The sequence below is a fragment of the Panthera uncia genome, chromosome B1 (assembly GCF_023721935.1).
Source record: "Panthera uncia isolate 11264 chromosome B1, Puncia_PCG_1.0, whole genome shotgun sequence".
NCBI lineage: Eukaryota > Metazoa > Chordata > Mammalia > Carnivora > Felidae > Panthera > Panthera uncia.
In genome coordinates this window covers 166,164,385-166,181,941 of record NC_064811.1, presented here as the reverse complement: position 1 = coordinate 166,181,941, position 17,557 = coordinate 166,164,385, and positions in this window count along the sequence as shown.

Sequence of the window (17,557 nt, the reverse complement as noted above, 5' to 3'; positions counted from 1 at the left end):
GCCGGCCTATAAATCTCCTTATTTTATTTCTTGTTTTCATAGTATAAAGTTTTGGTTTGGCCTGTTTTTTGTCTCGTTTTGTTTTTGGCTGATGGTTGGCTCGGTAGCTTCCTATGCCTGGTTTTGCTGTGATTGCTCTGTAAATTCAATGTAAAACAAGGAATTTGGCAATGTTAGAAGCTGGTCAGAATTTTGCGCGCTCCGGTGTTTCAAATCCAGTGTCGAGTGTTTACTGTGGTTCTAGGAGGATAGGATTCTCCTCCACCCTTCTGGGAGTCTCACACCGCCAGAGAGATTAGGCAGATCAGATAAACTCATGGGAATCAGGACTAGTGACTGGAAACTTCTAGAACCTTTCTTCCTGATTTCTAATGGGTATTGAGGGTGGAAGGGAGGGGATCTTCTGGCTTATGAACTATCTCTCTCGAGGTAACAGGGGCACCAGAACAGGACCCTATAGAGTCACTACAGCCACACTGAGTAGTGCTCTTGCTAAAGGTTTTGAAGCCTGAAAAACAGGTGGAGACTTGACAGGGGTTCTTCAAGGTTGGCAAGATAACCAGAGAGATTGGAGGCTCTGCTGTGGTCAGATAATTGGGGAAAATCAGATTTAAAAATTATACAACTTCAATCCCACTTGGACAGGACTCTCAAGGCCTCACTGTTTGTAGCTGCCTGAGAAAGATGGTCTTGGCTGAAAAAGCTGCTCTTATGAACTACCCAGGGATCCGATGCTTCTGAGAGAAGAAAGAACATTTGGGATTTGGAGAATATACAGGGAATATTTTATATAGCATTAGCCCCTTGCATCATACAACTTCTATCTCCCATAAAAGTGATGCCTCCCTTACTCTATGAGCTTTCTTGCCCAGAACCTTCCCCTTTCATAACTGAGTTGATTTGCCAGCCCTAGAGCTTTCTCTCGTTCCCTGAAAGACATGCATACCCTCCACTTTCTTCATGTGTCCCCGTCTCCATCCTGCCCCCTCACCTGATTTCCCATTAGGTTTTAGAAACTTCTACCCTCCTGAGACTTGTTCTAGAACAGTCTTTGGACGGATCAGTCCTATCTTCTCCCTTTCTTCCTACCTGCCCTCTAAAACACTCACTCACTTGGGCTTCTGTGTCATGTATTTCGCATATCATCTGCCTCATTGAAGCTTAGGGGCTTGGTGTCTGATACTGGGCTACGTAAATGTAGCACCACATTGCAACTGGGGGACAGTGTCTCCATGCCTGAAGAAACCATACAGTGACAGGAACTTCTCTTGCCGCCCCAGTCAGGCCCATCACACTGAAAAATGTGGGTGGTATTTCTGTTTGGCTGTAGTTACCAAGAAGTTGAGGGCAGACCAGGGTGGAGGTGGTAGGCTGTGGCCTTAGAAAAGAATGTTTTTGAAGTGAGAGATCAATAAAGAGAATGCAGTATGGAATCTTAACTTTTCTCACCCACACAATTCCAGGTCACTGGCTGCCATCTTGAATTCCCTTCTCTCACCTCATGAAACTTTCAGAATTCCAAACAACTACAGCCCCAAGGAGGTATCCTTTGTTAACAAAGGGCATCCAAGATGGCTGAAAAGTCCTAATGATTGAGCATATAATCCACCTCTATGCTAAACTAGACATTTCCTTTCCAGATTTCTATGTGTTTTTCAAGTGCATATTATCAGAGGAAGATAGCGTCACTGGGTGTCTTCATAGTTAGCATCCAGCCCCACCTGCACCTTCTCCAATCACATCAGGCCTTCAGAGTTACACTTTCGTCAACAGTGTACTATGCTGCATGATTAATAAACTCACTTCCCATTGGTGCATATTACTCAACCCAACCTGGTTCAACCACTGGGTTACTGGACAATATGGCAGCCCGCCTGGCTGGCACCAGCCCTGTGTGGTGTAATCTCTGATTCATACTTTATAGCTAGATAAGACTGTCCCAGATAGCATCATACCAGCAACCCAACCTGCCTGGGTTTTGTAAATATGGGGAGAGGAAACTCAACCCTTAACCTTAGGGATGAAGTAGGGAGATGGCAGAGGGAAAGCGTTGGCTTGGATGGAGCTATCATGAGAAAGGATCAATGCAAGCTTTGCCTGGAGCAAAATCAAGCATAAAATTGTAGAAGAGGTAGAGGCACAGCTCCGTCTGAAGCAACCTGTAAGGTGTTGAGGGGTGAAATGGAAAGATCTCTCTCTCTCTCTCTCTCTACACACACACACACACACACACACACACCTCTGGAGCAGCTTACTGAAGGCAATGACTCTGCAAAATTTTACTCAGCGAAAGAGGGTTGGGTACAAATGAGATACTTTGTGACAAGTGAGGGCAAAGAATGGAGTATGTTTTTAAATGGTGGTGGCAGTAGTGATGAGTGTGTATAAGTGTGTGTCTATGTATTGTTCTCAAGTATATCAAAAGGAAAGCAAGGTGGATTCTGACGATAGCAAAGTGGTAGCTTATGGCCAGTCGCTACTAATCCCCTTTTACTAATCCAGAATTTGCCTGCCATAGGTGAGGGGGTTGTGAGCTGCCCTTTCCTGGCCTTGATTGGCTCACTTGGTGTCGTGGGATAATAAGCAGAGGGAAAGTAGGAGGCCTCTGTGTGTCCCAAAGACTGGGAGTCATACTGGCAAAATCTTAATGATCGGGAGAAAATGACTTTCTAAAAGGTGCCATGAGGTTTTCAAAATAGGTCATAATCCTAAATCTATCCTAAGTGGTCCTTTTTTAGAAAACCCATTCTTTGTGCACAGAGAGGAGTGAGGTCTCCAGAGGAAGAGGAAAGAGCCAAGTGAATCTCAGAGCCCCTTGGCCACACCAGACCCTGGAATGATGCTACGAACAGTCACTGCTCCATCAGTCATCCACAGAGGCCAGAAACATGTCTGGTCTTGTCAGCTTCTCCCAACATCCCAGCTTTTGAAACTTCACCATTCGTTTTGCTTGAAGGTTCCTTCCTACCCCATCTCTCATATTTTCAACAATTGATCATTTTCACAGCCTCTGAAAGAACAGAGGTGGGCCAGGTTTGGGGGCAGTGTGATGAGGCTTTCCCCAACTTGCACTAAAGTCTCTGACATGTCCATGCCAAGGCAGGAAGGGACCAGACCCTGACTCGCTTGCCTAGGATCCTCATTCCCCATCCTCAACATGGCTACTTCGTCTGGCTCCTGGAATTGGGACACAGCCACCTGCCACCACCTCTGCTGGCCACCGGGGGCATAGTGCTCGTCTGCCCACTGACCTGGGTGTGAAAACATTATTTCTACCCTTCCAGAAAACATGCAGATGGCTAGAAGAAAGGTTTCTGGGCAATCTTACTAAGGAACTAATGCAAACAGAACATGGCCCAAAGCCACAACCAAGAAGAATTAGAGAATACGAGGTTCTAGACGGTGCTGGCTACTGAACAAAACGTTCTCACTTCTAGGTTGGGTGGGAGTTTGGCCACCATATGGTTTCTTTAATGTTGCCTATCCTGCTTCTTGGACTTGTCTCCAGGAAAGCTTCTAGAACATTCTCGTAGGACCAAGACATGGGGCTTCCCTGGTTTACCGATATCCTCCTCTACTCTCAAGGTCCTGAACAAAGGACAAAGGAAGTCACTCTCTGGGCCTCAGAATGCCTCTCATGGACCTCAGGCAGCCCACCCTCTGCCTACAGTCTCCTCCTTCAGGAGGGCCTCTAAGACTCTACAAGTGTCCCATCCTATCATTTCCCCCAATGATGTTCTCTGGGCCCCGCTCATTTTGCATGGAGCGTGATCACTAATCCTTCAGGCTGGCTCTCCCTGTGAGGCCTGCCCAGGGCCCGCAGCCATCTTTACCTTGGGCCTTTCACAGCGGCATCATGACCTAACGAGAAACAGACTGCCTTTTCTGATGCAGTAAACAGCTGAATAGAGTTCCTATTTGAGTTACCCACTGAGTTCCTACTTACAGTCTTAGGAACACTCCCATTCTTCAACTCCCTGGAGGAAAAGACTTGTTTGACACTACTGAGGCTGGGGACACCCCAACCCTCCTCAGGGAAAGTTACCCTTGTCTGTGGACCTGTATTCTCTGGGGTAGCTGCCCACCCAGATACATCAGGTCCCTATCTCCACCAAAGAGAGGTTAGTGACCAGAACAGAACTGGGCCTCCAGGCACATTGGCTTCTTCTCAAGCACACACTGCAAGAGTTCTAGCACTTTCTGCTCCTCAGTGTTTTGCCCCTCCAGGTTGTCTAGGTACCTAAAGTTCTTCCATTTCTCCTTGTTCCCTTCTCCTCACTGCTTAGGAAGGTCAGGCCATCTAGGCAGGAAAGCAGAAAACTTCCAGTGCCTGTGTGACCCAAGAGCACTAAGGAAAGTCTCCTTTGAGGCACTTGTTCCTTACTCAGGTCTCCATCCTGAGAATTGAGAGGTGCTGTGATAACCCAGCAGCTACTCGGCTTTTCCCTTGGGGCCCTGAGCCCGCTTTGGAATCTCCACCTCATCTTAGATCTGAATCTCAACTCTGCCACTTGCTTACAGTGCGACCTTTGACAAGTTTCTTAGTCTCTCTAAACCTCTGTTTCCTACTGTCTTAGCTTTGCTGTTATAGAGTCAAATGAGGCAATGTGTATGATGCCTGGTTCATTGTGAGTGCTCCACAAATGTTACTTATCTTCCTTGTCCCTTACCCTGTCCCCTTTCCCCATCCTCCAAACACAGATGCAAGAAAGAAGGCTCTGTCTCCACCAAGGGTCTGTACCCAAATTCAAATACAGTCAAGGGAACCTACGTGTCTTCACCACCCGCCTCCAACTCCAGCCCTCCACTGGACATCTGTATTCTGAAAATGGATCCTCTCGACCCCACCCCAATCCGCCCAGAGGACACAAGTCCTGTCCACTCCCGGCCGCAGCTGCTGTTCATTGTTGCCATTTCCTGGCTGGCTCCTGACCCCATCCCAGGTCCTCTTGTCTCTCTCACTTAGATGGGTGGATGTAACACCTTCCTGATGCAGTATCATCTGCAAAGTTAATTAATGTGTCATTGGGCTGTTGCCTGCTTCCTGATCCTTATCAGGGATTTAAATAAAACACAGCAGCCCCAGTTCCTCCCGTCTGTCCCTCTCTCTGGATCTGAGGCTTGTTCTTAGTCATCCATCCTTGACCTCAGCCTTCTGGCCAGTTCTCAGCTTCCAGCCTCAGGGCTGATGGAACTGCCCCTGCCCAACCCTAGTTTAGGAGCAGAAGCGCCATCCAGAGCTTTAATGGCAGTGATGTTCTATGAGAGAAGCATGGACATCAGGGCCTTTACCTCATCCCATCCCCTTAGGTGGGTTCCCCTGCATTTGTAGAGTCATAAGGGACCTTAAGAGGCCACTAAGTCTAACACCCTCTTTTCCAGGTAAAAAAAAAAAAAAGTGGGGGGGGGAGGCCTCCAGAGGTTCTGTGACTTTTCCAAGATCACATCCAATAAAGGAAAAGCCAGGATCTCAGATTCAGACTATCAGTGGGAGGTCCCATGGAAAGCTGCTGATTGCTTCATTTATTTAGTAACTATTTGTTGAGGGATATAGTAGTGAACAAAGAATCCTTCCATTCACAAAGCTTCCCTTCTCCAGGGCAGAAGCAGGTAAAAAACAAACACGTATGTTGGATTGTGATATGTGCTATAGAGGAAAAATACTGCAGAGCAATCGGAATGAGAAGTGCTGGGGAGGGGGTTACAGTGATGCAGGGTGTTCTAGGGTGGCCTCACTGGGTGGGGGCCTTTGTACAGATGCAGGAAGTGCCAGAGGTGGCCATGTGGACATCTGGGCAAGAAGGGACAGCAAGTATAAGGTCCTGGTGGTGGTATTCTTGAACTATTCAAGGAGCTGCATGGGGCCAGAGTGGCTAGAAAGAAGAGAGGAAAGGGGTCAGCCACAGGAAGAAGGGGAGAAAGCAGGGTCTATGTGAGGCTGCCAGGCCCTCTCCCTCTGCCCAGGCTGCCTCTCCTCTCTGGCCTCAACACTCCCCCTCCCTGCACCGATCCCTGCAGCGATCTTCTTAACCTTACTTTTATGTCCTCTCAGAGGCCAGTGATGATTCCTAAACCCTGGTTTGGCCAAGGAGAGAAAGAAATGCCTCCTTCAAGAACCCCAGCCTGAGAACCCTTTCTCTTCCTGTTGACATTTGCCCTACTGCTGAGTCCCTAATAAGATGGATGCCTCTTCCTGCTGCCCAGTCTCAGAATGGGACTCCCCCTGGGCCTCGGGTCTCAGAAATTGCTCCTGCGGAGCCAGCTTCCTCCATCTATGGCTGGACTGGCCATGTTTCCTGCCTTGGAAAAGAGCTGGCAGCTGGCCAGGTTCCTCCAATACGGTCATATTCTCACCCCTACCCCAAGCCTTGAATTTACGAGATGGGACAGCCCCCAAATCACTTGGTCCACTGTATACCTCACCACGAGCTCACTGCAAATCCTGGCGCTGTGGCATTATATCTATAGACTTGTCCAAGAAATTTTTCATTTGGAAAAGAGAAATTTCTTCCCTCCTCCTTTTTTTTGGTCTTCCGTGTCATGTCTTTCCAAAAGCCCCCCTCAGTGTCTGTCTTTCCCCGGCAACTTGCCATCATCCAGGGCTTCTTCACATGTCATTCGCTCATCCATTAATTCAGCAAAACTGTATGGAGTCAGGTGCGTGCCTGTCCATGGGGCTAGGAGGAGTCGCAGGCAATACCAAGGTGAACATGAACAGGACACCGCCCCTGCCCTCGAGGGTCTTCCCTTCTGTCAGGGGAGAGGCAGACACATAAACAGATGGTTTCGATATCCTGTGATGGTGGTCCTTGATAGAAAGACACCTAAATCAGAGCCTGGCAGAGCAAGGGTCGGGAGGAAGGAAACTTCCCAGAGGGTCTCAGAAAGTCCTCTTACGTGTCTCTCAATCATAATGAAACCACCAAGGTACTGGGCACTCACTACATGCCAAGCGCTGAGCAAAGGTCTCTTCGTAAATTATCCCATTGGACTCTAGGTAGAGTGGATCAACCCCAGGATGCTCACCTGGTGCCCTGTGGGGCTGCTCACTCTCTTATTGCTTTCCCTGAGAAGGAAAAGAAAGTCCCAGTGGCCCACGGGCCCCAGGAAGCAACACAGCAGCTTGGCATCTCTGGAGAATGCCTAGCTGGCTTGGTGGAGGTTGTCCAACCCAGATGACACTTCCCTGTGTTATATTCTGGTAGCTTCTTCTTGCTCCAGGGCTGGGGGAGGGCATATGTTGGGAGATCCATCTTCTGATTCTCCTTGGTCTGCACAGAGCATCCCTCTGGCTGACCTCCCTGCCTGTTCCTCAGTCCAGGACCTGAGACGGTGAGCTGCAAGGAAAGGCTACCGCACATCCTCTTCTCTGTGGGCACTTAGAATCCTACTTCCACAATTCCAAACACAAACCTCTGCTTTCCTTCCCTCAACCCATCCACCTCCTTCTCCTTTGCTATTCACTGGAGAGCTCAGACCTCTCAGCCAAAAGACCAAAGCTCTAGCTTTGGCCCCAGCGTCACCTTTCTCTCTGTGTTAACCATATCAGACCAAGAGATGTGAGATATGACCAAGTCAGTCTCATAACCTGGCCAAGCCTCTGTTCTCCCATCTGTAGAATGGGGTTAATACCCCTATTCTACATGGCTGTTGAGAGGTCTGCTGCAATGTAAAATTATGAAAGAGAGCTATCCTGTCCCAGAAGCCTGAAGAAGAGTGTTGAGGAACACTTTTCTCCTTTTACAGGTGAATATTCCAGGCAGATATTCTAGGCAGAGCTGGGAGCCAGGTCTAAACTAAAGTCACTCTTCTTACTAAGTAAGATGAGGAAACTATATAGGTTCAGATGGGTCAGAGGTGACAAGCCCAGAAATGATCCCTGCCGCACTGTTAGAAACCGTACCTTCTGGGTCTGAAATCTTCCTCCAATGAGAATGCATATCATCAAACAGCTGTACATCTCTGGGACTCCTAAATGGTAATCCTGCACTGCACCAGGAGTACCATGGTGCATGGTACCATGGTACCAGTCCATGGCTCCTGATCTTGACTTTGATATTTGGACAAAGCTATATGATGTTTGCAAAGCCATAGTCCCCCTCTGGGTCTTAAAGTCCCCATCAGAAAAGTGAGTGGTGCTAGGGGCGAATCCATATGGCTCTTCAAGCTTGGATGGGACCTTGGGACCTGGGACCTTGGAGGTCCCAGGACCCTGTGCACATAAGACCCACCCCTCCACCTCATAGCTGGGGGATGAGCCCCAGCCCAGCAGGGGCAGGACAAGGAAAAGGCCTCTGTTCTTGTCCTCCTGGGCCCAAACTTGATCCTACCTGCCACTGCTCAGAAGCTCTGACCTCTTTCCATCCCTACTGGCTTCCTGGCCTAAGCCAAATATGTATAAGATGCCATTTAGTGAGGTCCCCTGGTCTGGGACCTGTGGCCTGTGGTGCATGGATCAGCCCCGGGTCCATGGACTGGAAGGCGCCAGAGGGTAGCTGGCTCCTGAACAGAGCCACTGCCCTGGGGAGGGAACTGCGGGATTGTGGAGAACTCAGAGTTCTGCCTTTAGGCCTCCACCCTGGGAATTCTTACTTCTAGGCATCCTCTCTTTTGGGATATTAGCCCCCAAGAGCCTCTGCCTCTCCTACAGGGCCCTCATCTCAGGAGAGGCCTCCCAAGATGTCCTGAAACCTCATTCATTCCTCCCATCCCCAAAATCCAAGCGCGCTTCCCCCCATCCTCCTCCCAAGCAGGCTGCCCGGAACCACCGGCCCCCTCCCTGCCAGCTGCCTTCTCTCCTTTATCTTGAGCATCACCCATTTATTCCATCCCTCCCCGCACTGGAGCGTCTGCTGGGTTACCCAACCACCACTAGGTCAAGCCTGTGTCGGATGGGTTGAGTCATTACCTCCATCTCCTCCCCAACCCTTCCAGGTCCCAGGGCTTGGTCTGGTTTAGCAAGCTGGGAGGGAAGGCTTCATCCCTTCCATGTGGGGAGCCTCCGAGGCCCCCACAGGCCTCTTGGGACCAGGATTTTCCTGGTATTTGGCCTGACTTTGTCTTCCCTGGAACAGTGCCTGGTGGGCACTCCTATGTCCTCAGCACTATAGTCCCCCCCCCATCACCAACTACACCACCCAACAGATGCCCTGAGTTTGCTTCCCGCCCATCTCTCCACCCCAGCTCCTTCTCTGGCTAGTCATGGAAACTTGGACTCCGCGACTAACCTCTCTGGGCCTCGGCTGACACTTCCATAAGATGGGAATAGTAACACTGCTCCCGCCTTAGACGGGACACCGGGCCAGCTGCCTTCCTGAGGCCTCCTTCCAGTTTTCTTAGGTCTGCTCACCCTCAGCTCTTTCTCGCCCTTGCTCTAGAACACCTCATCTGCCACCACATGGGATTCTTAGTTCACCATGCCCCTCTTCCCCGTGTACCAGCTGTCCTCAGCTCCTAACTCTCTCCCGTCCCCATCCTCCTACCTTCGGGTCTCTGCGGGCTGTCCTGTAAAGGTCTGCAAACAAGTCCAACAAAGCCCCTGAGAAAAAGCTCCCAGAGAGTCAGGTCACCGCTTCTCTCTGCACCCTCCCCACATTAACCAGGAAACCTAGAGGATACAGAGCGCAGCCCAGTTTCCCCCTGGGGACAGGAAGGCACAGCCTTCTGGTGCCAGTGGGGCCCTGGGCAGTCCCCTCTGGGTGCGGCCCAGCTTGCACAGCCCCCCATCTGTGTGTGTGCCCCCTGCACAAACACACGCAGCCCCCGCTCAATTCTCCCACAGCCCAGGCTCCCCAGCTTCCCCTCCCCCTCTCCGTTCTCTTTCTGTGCTATGCTCCTGGAACACACCCTCCCGGCCCACCAATCCTACACAAGCCACTGTGCCTTACAAGCCTCAGCTCCAGAATTTCCCAGCTTTCCACTTGCCCAGCCTGCCTTAGTGGGAAGGGTCTCTGTGGTCTGCTCCCTAAGCCTCTCACCCCTTTCCCCTCCCTAGGAGGAAAAGCAGCCCAGGCAGCCCCTTCCCAGCATCTGGTGAGGGGACAAGAAGGAGGAAGCACTGTCGGTTCTTTTCCCTGAGACTCCTAGATTTTGCACCAAAATGCAGGGTGTGCTCCTGTTTGCATTTTTTTTTTTTGTTTCCTTTCTGAAAATAACCATGAAACTATCATTTCCTCCCACTGCCTTTTCCCTATCTTATTTGGATGAGCAGAGTTGCTGGGAGAGGTGGTTTGGAGCCACTGGCGGTCTCCTTCTCTGACCCGGGTCCGGAGAACTCACAGGTGGCTTTCAAGCAGGTGCTGCCAGAGGGGCGCCAGGTCCCACGGTGGGGAGGGCAGGAGCGCAGACACTGGGCACCGTGGATCCCTGTGAGTGTCTCAGGCAGAGACCTCCGGGACACCAGCTTTTTGCCCTGCCTGGTCCCGGAGTTGGCAAATACCAGGAACAACTCTGCCCTGGTTTCCCCTCAGCTATAGCTTCTGGGTGTGGGGGAGGGACCAGCAGCTCAGCCCCCTCCCTTGGCTGACTGGAGGGGAAATCACAGTGGTTGCAGACTCTCAAAGTGGGGGAGGGGGGTCAACACAGGAGAATCTATCCTTAAACAAGAAGGAAAATGGTATGCACGGCTGGGGGTATATTTCTCTTTGTCCATTTTGTTTCCATCCAGCGCCTCCTCCCATTCAGCCATTTGAAGCGTTCAGGCTGAATGCCTCCAAGAAGCAAGCCTCTAAAGATGCCAGATCCAGGTTGGGGTGGTGGATCAGAGAGGCCCGCAAAGGAACCTGCCGCTCATTGCACCTGAGTGCCTTGAGGCCCAGCCCACTCCCCATGGCTACCTCCCCCAGCCTGTGCTGTGGAGGCACGGGCCCCACAGGTCTCAAGCCTCCTTAACACCTCAGATATGTGGCAGTGGGGAGAGCAGTTAGAAATGAAGGGGCGAGAAGCCAGGGCTCCTTGCCCTGACTACTTTCGCAAGGCACCCCATCCCAAGGGCTCAGGGCCGCCCCGCCCCCCCAGGGTTCCAGTCTCCAAAGTCCACTGCTGCTTGTCTTTGTTACTGCTTGAAGACTGCCCTGAGGGAAGGGCCCTGGGGTCCTGGGGGGTGGGGGTGGGGGTGGTTACAATGTCCTCCAAGGCAGGGGAAGAGGTTGGAAGAGGGGCTAATGCCTGGGCAGCACCGAGACCTTGGCCTGGCCAAGGCAGGGGGAGTCTGTGCCCCCCCGAACCCCCGCACGCTCCACACCCTCCCTTAGCCTCTCTTCCTGGGCACTGCTAGCCTTCTTTAAGAATTCTTTCCTGATCGGTCCAGAGATAGAGCAGGCTAGGACTGGAGGTACACTGGCCTGACCTCAGTGGCACTGCTGGTTCCTCTTGCAGGGCAATGAGACCCTTTCTACATGACCCTTCTTGCTGGGCACCACCTTCTCACTGCACATGTACCCTCTGAAAGGCTAGAGTAGTAGTGTCTGCCCCATCCACTGACCAGCTTCTCTGGGTTGGCCTGCTACAGTGAAGATCCCATCTCTTTCTTTGAGTGTCCTCGACTGCCCAAAAGGCAGAACCCCTGATGTGATGCCCTCTCTACCCCCACGGTCCTTCCAAACACATCCTCCCCATGCACCCCTTTGGTCCTGCCCGATCTTCTCCAGCAGGACCCTTCTCCTCCCCCCTCTTCACTCCCTGTGCCAGGCTGAGCTGCTGGGCTATTTGGGGCTTTGGCTGGCCCCGCAGTGTAATCAGTGCCCAGGGATAATTGCCACCTGCCCTGCCGGTGTCTGGGGGCTGTCTCGGCCGCAGCAGCAGGGGGCGGACACTGGGCAGCCAGGCCTGGAGCAAGGTCAGGCTAGGGCAGTCCTCCCCACTCCCTAGATCTGCTCTCACCGCATGTGGGATCTGCAAGGATTCCCTAGGCAAGCCATCCTCTCCTGGGGGCTGTGCTCACCTGGAGCACCCTGTGGCTTTGGCCCAGGGTGGAGGGCTATCCCAGCCAGGGCACAAAAGTCCTAAGGCTACTGTATCACCCACAATCAGCTCAAAGCCTGTCTTCCCTGTACTGGTCTGATATCATTGGGCACCCCTTCTGGCTGCAAGCCGACCTCTGGGCGGTACCACAGCCGGAGTACGGGCTTTGCAGCAAGAAGGACTTCTGTTTGACCATCCCAGGCTCTCCTGTGACCAAGACCAACAAGTTCATTGTCCTTCTTTAGGGAGACAGCAAGGGTTAATGAGATGGTATGTGAGTGAGTCTCCTATAAATGCCAGCTCCCCCCACTGACCCCCCACTTTGCTACTTTCTTTTCTACTCCAAGGCAGTTTACATAACCTGGTTTTAAACACCTGTCATTGTCACTTGGCCAACTCTACGACCTTGGGCAATTCGTTCAGCCTTGGTTTCCTCATATATAAAAAGGATCCTCAGAGGAGCTGCCTCATCAAGTTACTATGAAGAATACATTATCTTAGGGCGCCTGGCTAGCTCAGTTGGTAAAGCGTGGTGACTCTTGATCTTGGTGTTGTGAGTTTGAGACCCACATTGGGTATGGAGATTCTCTAAAATAAAATCTTAAAAAAAAAAGAGAATATATTATTGAATACATGTCACATGCTTCACCCAGCACCAGTAACACTCCACAATGATGGTTATTATTATGGAGAACTGCAAAGAGCAGAGAATGGGGGTGGGGAACATGAGGAAGCCAACTTTGCCACACTCGGAAAAGACATGCCAGGGCTGATGGGACAACTCACACAGCAATCCCAGTGCCTGGACATCTTCCACAGGAGTGAGAGGGACCTCCCTCGGGACTTCTCCTTCTTGCAACCCCGTCTGCTCTGAGGTGATGCCATATAAGCTCCTCGCGGTCATAGAACACCCAGCACCAGGGCACATTTTGGTTTTTTAAGAGAATCAGCAACAGCAAAATCAAGATGAAGTAGCTTTGATCTTGGGAAACGTAGAAATAAAATTGTTTCTTCTCCTTTACTAATATAATCCAAGGGTTATCTGTCCTCACCTTTGGGACTCTTTACATGGATATCCATGAGTGGCTGGCCAGTTGAAGGGCCATTGAGACAAATTCCTTCTTCCCAGGTGGGGAGAATGGGCCAAAGGGCTGAGCCAAAAGAACAGGATTCGCAGGGTCGTCCTGTCCCTCATACAGCCCAGCTTCAACCCTCCCTGCCTTAGTGCCTTCCCCAGAGAGGTGCAGAGCTCCCATCGCTGGCAGCCAGGACAACAGGACAGACTGGGAGAGCGCGTTGGCTCCTCTGCCCCATCGGCACCAAGGCAGGAGCAAAGAAGGCCATGCAAGGTGCCCGATACTGCCGCCTTGAGGATGGAGAGGAAGGGAGAATGCTGGAGTATGGGGCATGGAAAATGGGACTGTCCCCACCTGCAGGAACTGCTCAACCCCAGGCTGAGCTCTGAGGCCCCAGCCCTAGGCAGCAACTGTCTAGCCCCACCACAGCCTGGGCCCCAGCCCTGTGTCACAGCCATCGTGGGCTCCCTCATCTTCCTCAGCCACCAATGCCCCACCTCAGGGGCTATGTCTCAAGTGACTTCACTCTGTCTTCCCCCTTCCAGGTGTACCCTGGACCCACCTGGAGGAACAGCCACCTGGAGCCAACTCAGACCCCGGGGAGCATGGGCTCAATGCTCCCCCTGCCAGTTCTTTCTAGTGGGTGCCTCCTACTACAGGTGAAGCCATCAGGGGGCTGCCCTGGGAATGATGCCTGGGACACGTGTTGTCCAGGGGCACTGTTTCCCCTGCTGGGTGCACTCTTTCTCACTCATGTCTCCTCCTTGGCTTCTGTGAGCTAATCAGGGAGAAGGAGGGGGAGGAGGGGGATGCTGCTCGCCTTCCCCGTTATCTGCAGCAATCCACGGTGACTAATGCTCCCAGTTGGTAAAAAGGCAGTGTAATCAAAACACTTTTTTTTTTAGTCCTTAAAGTTAGTCATTCTCCCAGAGTGGAGGAAAAAAAAAGCCCACAGCAGGCACCATGAAATGCAAGCTGAGAGGCTCACGCTGCGGGTGGAACTAAAGCATTGGCCATGGGAGCTCCCTGTGGGTCTGAGGCTCGGGCTTTCTTCCTCCTGGCCCTTGGATAGCCTTCCTGCACACCCTCCTTTGTCCTTGCTTTCCTCGACATCTGGGCTGTCTGATCCCTGAAGGACTTCCGTGCCAAGTCAGGATCTGCCCTCTGCTCTCACTCACCCTGCCAGGTGCTGCCACCTGCTGGTCCTCAGCTTGCCAAGCTGGAGGAAGCATATAAAAGCGCCCAGGATGAGGCCGAGCACCAGTCCCTTGTTAGGTGCCTGGTCTCCTGCGAGCCTGCCCTCCAGCCCCAACCCCACCATTCCATTTGTGTTTCTCCTATCTGCAGGCGTCTGCTGCTCCCTCCCACTTGGCCTTGACAGAACTATAGGTTGTCAGAAGTGGTAGGAACTTGAGGAATCACCAGTGACAGGTGATGTACCACCGGGGGGAAGAGCATAAGGCACAGGGCCAGGTTGCTCGGGTCAGAATTCCATTTCCCTACTTACCAGCTGTGCTCTGTGTTGATCACAGTAATAGTACCTACTTCATAGGGTTGTTGTAAACAACTAAAACAGAACCACTCACTCACATCGTGAGAGCTCAATTATTAGCTCATAACAAAAACAATAACAACAACAACAAAATAATAAAGTAGAATGCACCTCCTTAGTCACCCAAAGCAGACATTGCTAATCAATCACAGAACTTCCCCGCCAATGGCAGACTCCCCAGAAGCCTCAGTATGGCACTCCAGGCAGCCAGTAACCAGCAATTGGAGCTGGCAAGTGGGATGGCACCCATTTGCCATCCCAGATCTAACCTGGACTCTTTATATTACAGTCAAGAAAGATGAGACGCCCCCCAAGGGGGGAAGAGACTCCCTCAAGCTACGTGGAGACAGAGCCAGGGTCAAGACAGTTATTCCTGGTCCTGACTGCTTAGCTAGCACAGCCTCTGACTTGCCACTTTACCATGACCTTTGAGCCATTGAGGTGTGCTTCCCAACACTGGAAACTCTTACCCTCATAGCTTCCATCTTCCTCCACCCTTGCTCCTCTCCCATGTCCTTGGCCCATGGCTGCCCAAGGAACTCTCGTTCTGAGGCATCTCGCTGAGCAGATGAGCAGATACAGAGCCAAGTGGGTAGTGAAAACATATAGAAACCTGAGGGTCTCAGTCATTAATTTATGCTGCAGGAGCCTCCTGGGCACCAAAGACTTTGGGGCTGCAAGGGGGCTCAGCCCACCAATTTAGCCCCTTACCAGTCAGCCCCTTGAGTCTCAGCCCTTATGTTGTGATGAAACCCCTAACGGCCCGGCTCCAGTTCTGGAATCCTTGCTCTTAGCTAATTAGAGGCTGGCGTGGTGAGATAATCAGAGAGTCAGGCCTAGACCTCTGTGTGCGGAGGGCATATACGACAAGCCCAGAGAGGAGGGTCAGTGGGGGCGGGGGGGGGGGCTGCTTACCAATTTCTGAGTGAAATGCTCCAAGAAGTAAGGGGTGTGGTGGCACAGCTGGTTCTCTGGCTGCTTTCCCTCTGGTGCACAACTTTGTCTGCCCAGGCAGATCTTTGCCACCTGAATACTCTTTGAACTTCAGGCTCAGACTCTGGGGGAGGAAGCCGTGTTCACCAGGCTTGCAGCCAGAAGCATCCACTTCTACCCAAGATCCTCCACTCTCAGCTTCCACATAGACACTGAATTTGCTCCTTTTCCACCCCTCCCCTGAAGGGGCAGGATCAGCCTGCGTGGTGCCGCTCTTTGGTTCTGAAGAAGGACATAGCTCCCACCCTTGGGTCTGGAGACCCTGCAGCTGAGTTTTCTAGGGCAGTGGGAGGTGTTTGTGCTTCCTGCTGTTCAGCTGCCCAGGGATCAATGCCACATGGCAAGTCATGCTCATGGAGGGAAGCTTGTGGGTCCACAGGGCAGCAGGGGACCTGGCCATCCATCCTCAGCGTGGCACACCTCATTCAGGCTGAGCAAATGAGCCACAGATGAGAAGTCAGAGCAGGGGCACTTTCCAGACAGACTCCTAGGAGGCCAGCATCCTTTCCAGTACCCTCCGAGGTCCTGCAGGCCACATTAAATAGCAGGGATTGGAGGTAAGCAACCCTAGCTTGGCCACAAGCTGAATCCTTCCCTTCCAGAAGATTCATGTTTGGCTTCCTCCCAAGATGTCACTGATTCCTCAGAGCTGCTCACTTCTCTCAGCTTGCTTCTCTGTGCAGGCCCCACCCCACAGGCTTTCCCCATTTTCCTATTTCCTGAGGGCTTCTTCAGTCAACAAGACAGTCAACTTAAAACCTCAGAGTGTTGGCAACTTAGGTGATATCCAACCACTCATCTTCTAGACAAGGGGGTCAAGGCCCAGAGAGAGGATGTGATTTCCTGAGGTCAGTCCTAGTGTCAAAGACGGAACTAGAACCCAGGGCTCCTTCAGACTCTTAATCCAGAACTCATCATTCTTGTCCCATAGGATGTGTCTCCTACCCACAGCCTTGAAACAGACTTCCCTTGGGACATGGTGGTTGCCTAGGCTAATACTTTTAGAAATTATTTAACACTCTGGGACAATAACTAAGGGATACAGAGTGTGGGAAAAGGAAGAAGCAGGTGGGAGAGCCATCTGCAGGTGTTAGAATGTCAGATGGTTCCTAAACCACAGCATCCACCACACCTTGTACACAGCAGCAGGGACTGTCCCTCCCTTTGCCCACTCTGTGCCCTGGCTGCCTTTTGGTGACTTTCCCTCATCTTTATTCTTCAAGCCTTCTCTAGTGCTCATTTTGGCCTGTTTCCTGAGGAAGAACATGGTGATGAAGCCGATCTGTGTAACACACTTGGCTGGAAAACCTCTGTTGAGTCAAACTCTAGACCCTCAAAGATGGAAACAGGAAACACAAATGAGAGACTGTCTCTTGTGGAAGATCCTCTGAGCCCCCTACTCCTCCTGACCTGGGAAGTCAGGACAAGTAACACATGTCTTCTGTTCAATGACTTAGCTGCTCTCCAAATGACCCTAAAACACTTAAGATCCATTTGAAGGAAGAGAATTCTCAGAGAGAAGGCCCTTGTGGGCCCAGCAGTTAACCTGTACAGGCCTCACTGCCTGCTCCTCTCTTCTAACGCAGAGAGGTTCTTAGGGGTGAGGAGGCCAACATGGCCCTGGACCCCAGGCAGCTTCTGAGGCACTAAGGACCTGAATTCTGACTTTGGGAGACCCAAAGTGAGCCGTTTACCTGGAACTCAGTCCCCTTCTCAGCTAAGACAGGTTTGCTCTGCCTGGACCCTCTCCAGCCCTCATCTAGGATTAACCTACCTAGCCTGATTAGCCTTCAGGACTTGAATTACACATTGGTGTCTCCTAGAAGCCTTCACTAAAACCCATGGGCAGCTTGCAGGAGCCCCTTATAGGCAGCCACAGTGCCCTGTCCTTTTCCAACCTATGTTATTACTTAGTTGCCAGTTACTTCTCTCTCTAGGTAAGTAGCTCTGGGAGAGAATAAGGGCAGGATCCTTA